This window comes from Camelina sativa, chromosome 14, assembly GCF_000633955.1.
Source record: "Camelina sativa cultivar DH55 chromosome 14, Cs, whole genome shotgun sequence".
Taxonomy (NCBI): domain Eukaryota; kingdom Viridiplantae; phylum Streptophyta; class Magnoliopsida; order Brassicales; family Brassicaceae; genus Camelina; species Camelina sativa.
Window position 1 is genome coordinate 27,314,092 of NC_025698.1, and position 4,930 is coordinate 27,319,021.

At 33.2% G+C, this 4,930-nt stretch overlaps 1 pseudogene; it reads left to right on the plus strand.

The window, feature by feature from the left end:
• Positions 1-3,207, plus strand: part of LOC104742614 — a 4,365-nt pseudogene extending 1,158 nt beyond the window's left edge.

Consider the following 4,930-nt stretch of genomic DNA (forward strand, 5'->3'; position numbering starts at 1 on the left):
TTTTTTTTTTATCTTGATTATGAATAGGGAAACAGTGTTTTTGGTCCTTGTCTTTAAAATTGTATACTTGTGTTGTTGTTGTCTGGAGTTAGAACTGAGTGTAATTGTGTTGTTCTGGTTATGATATTTTTGTTTTCTTCAGGAAAATCCCAAGAGATTTGACTGAGGCGTCTCTCTCTGGTGCTGGATTGTCCATTGTAGCTGCCCTTGCTATGTTTTTTTTTGTTTGGAATGGTAAATTGTCATTCTCTGCCTTGAAAGAATTGTATATGATTCTGCCATTGTCCAATGATTTTGGCTCATGGTTTAAATTGCAGGAGCTGAGTAGTTATTTGGCTGTTAACACTAGCACATCTGTAATAGTTGATAAAAGCTCTGATGGGGACTTCTTAAACATTGATTTCAACATCAGGTAGATGCTTAACAATCATTATTGGTTAGCATTTTCACTATTGCTCCTTCTTATGTGTTTATGGTTCAATCTTATTTACAATACTGGTAGTTTATTGATAAATTGATGTCTGGTTTTTTTCACTTTTTTTTGTAGCTTTCCTGCCCTCTCATGTGAATTTGCATCGGTTGACGTGAGCGACGTGTTGGGAACTGTAAGTTTCTGTTTCCAGCTCTCAGTCTAGCTGTTTCTATCATCCCATTCCGCATTGCTAGCATGTATGTTGTATGCTCACGTCATAGTGTGCAGTGACAATAGTTATATCATATCCTATGTTTAAACTGTAGTAAAATTCTTCAGCACAGGTTGAATATGACCAAAACGATTAGAAAAGTTCCAATTGATCCAAATTTAAGAGCCACTGGTGCGGAGTTTCACTCCACCTCCGGATTACATCTCATCAACCATGGAGACGAAGATCATGAAGAAAATAGTTATGCTGATATACTATTAACCGCTGCTTCTTTTGACAAGTATACACATCAGTAAGTTGGCAACTTCTTCTATATTTTGTATGTATACTAACTATATATGAGTACATGTCCAAGGGTGTTTAATATGAATTAATGTTTGACTCTCTCTATGCAGTTTTCAAATTTTGGTTGTAAATTTTTATGCACCGTGGTGCTACTGGAGTAATCGCCTGGTAATAGTTTTTGCATTCTGTAGTAGACTATTCAATTTTCATAATACTTTTGTTTGCAATTATCAGATTTTTGAAACTAGATTCTAGATGTTCTAATTAACCAAACTATGTAGTCTAGCATACAATATCTTCTTGGTGGATGAATCACACTGTTGTGAGAGTTTTTATGGCTCAATGAAATGTTCATGCTTGGTTTTTTTACCGTTTGCTTTCAGAAACCATCTGAAATAACAAGACAGAGGTGTGTGTTTTACTTGTTCTTTTGTATTTGTCATTAAACATTTTCTGTGATATAACAAGAATCATCCAGTTACGCTTTTCTGATGATTTCAGTGTGGAACATCTGATGTTTCAGATATGATCCTGGAACTGATGACCGTGTTCTTTTAGGAAGTGTTGATTGCACACTAGAAGCTACTCTATGTAACAGGTATCTATCAATCTTGACTTTTTTCCTCCTCTATTTCTTGTTGTTTTAGGGTATTTCGTATTCAGATTAGCTTTTTTCAGTTCTAATTTATCAAATGAAATTTTCAGCAATCATATACAAGGCTACCCATCTATTCGGATTTTCCGAAAAGGCAATGATCTTAGGTGAGAAATGACCTTCATTAGCTCCTTAAAACTTTACCATTTGTTCAGTTATAATTCTTCATGTCGTCTACTTAACCATTTACTCACCTCTTTTATAAAACTCCTAATCATTTTTGAAGATCAATTGTCTATATAATGCTCACTATCTAATCTTATTCAAGGGAGGACCATGGGCACCACGAACATGAGTCGTACTATGGAGATCGAGACACAGATAGCCTAGTCAAGGTAGACTACTCTAAATTCAGATTCTACCTATATAGGATTCAATAGCACATAATTACAACTATTATTTTCTTTCAGATGGTGGAAGAATTGCTCAAACCTATTAAAAAGGAGGATCATAAGTTGGCTTTGGATGGTAAATCTGATAATGCGGCCTCAACTATTAAAAAGGCACCAGTTAGTGGAGGTTGTAGAGTTGAAGGCTATGTGCGTGCGAAGAAGGTAAAAATGTGAAAACATCCAAATTTTATGAGATGTTCATGTGTTTTTTTCCTTCACATGCACATGGTGCCAATTTTGTCTTTTATATTGTTTTCTTTTTTCAGGTTCCGGGCGAACTTGTGATCTCAGCTCATTCAGGAGCTCATTCATTCGATGTTTCTCAAATAAACATGTCTCATATCGTAACCCATCTAACATTTGGTACAATGGTTTCAGAAAGGTTGTGGACTGATATGAAACGATTACTGCCTTATCTTGGCCAAAGCCATGACAGGCTTAATGGAAAAGCGTTCATCAATCAACGACAACTGGATGCTAATGTTACCGTAAGTTCCACAAAATTCCAAGTGAAAGTACTTCCCTACTCGAGGTTTCTCTTATTACGTGTGTAACATGTACAGATCGAACACTACTTGCAAATAGTCAAAACAGAGGTCGTTTCAAGAAGATCCGGCCAAGAACACTCATTGATTGAGGAATATGAATATACGGCTCATAGCAGTGTAGCTCGTAGTTACCATTATCCCGAAGCAAAGTTTCACTTTGAGCTCTCTCCAATGCAGGTACTTACACAGATGAGAAATAAATATATCATACTACTAATTTGAATGCCTGTTCTCCTTTTTACATACTATACATTGCTCTGTTTTTTTTTGCAGGTCTTAATAAGCGAGAACCCGAAGTCATTCTCGCACTTCATCACGAATGTTTGCGCCATAATAGGAGGTGTTTTTACGGTATAGTATTTGTCTCACAGCCTAGCTTTTTCACAGTCTCTGCTAGATTCCTTGGGAGAAAAGTTAAGACTTTTTTGCTTGTTGGATTTCAGGTCGCGGGGATACTAGATTCGATATTTCAAAACACAGTCAGACTGGTGAAAAAGATTGAACTCGGGAAAAACATTTGATCAGGAATGAGTGAGTGAGGTTAGATGTTAGTTTTTCACTTTTCTAAAAATCAGCAAAACCATAGAAGAAAACAAACCCTCAGTTTTTTACATACCTTGAAGACATTGTTTATTTTCGAATAGCAGTTTTAAAGAGAGAATAAAGAAACATTTATAGGTCTTCTTGATTTTTTTGTCTATACTTAACCTTAACCTCTCAGTGTTTCGTTATCCTTCATATATCCCCTATTTGGTGAAAAAGCTGATGTGTCAGCATTACAGAGCTCAGTGCACCATTTAGTAAAATTCTCTCAAATTTTCTAATTAATTACATTTTCTGCCATTATATTTATTGGCAAAAAAAAAAAAAACCCATAAACAAAACCCTACACATGCCTATCCTCACCTATATATACATTTTTCGAGCTTAATAGTTAGAGCAAACAGCCAGAGCAAACAAAAAAAATCTATCTTCAATAATCACATGCTTCTTTCTCCAAGCTTTACGTAAATCATGTCTCATCATGGTTCGAGCGTAATAGCCAGTACCAGTCATCCACCAATATAATTTATGATGAACATCCTCCTAAGTTCGTTTATAATGTCGTGGAAAAACAGTGGCAGAAAAAGAAAAACATGATTTTTTACCAATTGCGAACCTTTACTCGGTAAGTATTCAAGATCTATCTTACATTTGAACATGTTTCAAAAGCGGTACGTCATGAAGCAAATGACCAGACACCTAATATCAAGATTCTGTTTCAGTATTTAACCAAAGGAAACAGTTTACAAAATCCCAGAAAAAGAATCAAAATAACCCATGAAAACTACATAACTACTTCAAAGAAATAAAGGATTTCATTTGTATTAATATTTTGGGATAAGCAAGATAATGTATGGATTTTATTATTAATTGTATTTCATTCGAATAATTAAATAAATTAAAAATATTATTCTTTCTATTCCTCTTAATAGTTAATCAAGTACAACATTTTAGTTGGATTTAATACTGACAATATTCAAATCTTTCTATTTTTCACATAACTTTTTGCCTCACACCAATAATTATATAATTATACCGCTAAATATTCTGTTATATTAAAAATTCACCCTATCACGTAATGTCGGGAACAAATGCATACTAATTTGTTCTAATAAGAAAATATATATATGGTGATGATTTTGTAAATCAATACTTATGCATGACATACTTACACATAAATTTGTTGATTGACTCGCTATTTTTGGATAAATTTTCCTATGATACTTCGGAGATTACCATTATCAATTAAACAGAAAACAAATATTCGATTACTAAGAAACTGCTAAAATCACTAGAAAAAAGGAATAAAATCTGACAGACCTAACCATTTACTTTTTTTTTTTCAATTAAGATGATAATAACGTTTTTCTCCTATGATATAGGGGATTATCAATTAAACAGAAAACGAATATTCGATTCTAAATTAACTACTAAATTCAGTAGAAAAAAGGATGGGAATAATATCATACAGGTCTATTAATTTACTATTTTTAATTAAGATGATAATTGCGTAATTTCCTAGATTATAGATGTAAATGACGTATGATTGATTATTGCAATATTAAACAAATAAATGCGATTACTCTAATTGAAATTAACGTTTTCCCAAAAAATCAGGACATAATTAATCAAATATACTGCAAACCGAAATAAAATCAAATCGACCTAAGTTAATCCTTTGATTTTCCATTAAAAAAGAAATTTAATTAAAAACACCCTCACCAGAACTAAAGTAATTGCGCCTAAAAATCCGAAATCATTTACCTAATCTAAGATTTTGTTTTTCAATCGAAACAATTTACTTAGAGGGAAGTGAATCTTTTTAAAAATTAAAACATAAACCATCATTGGACTTACTACCCC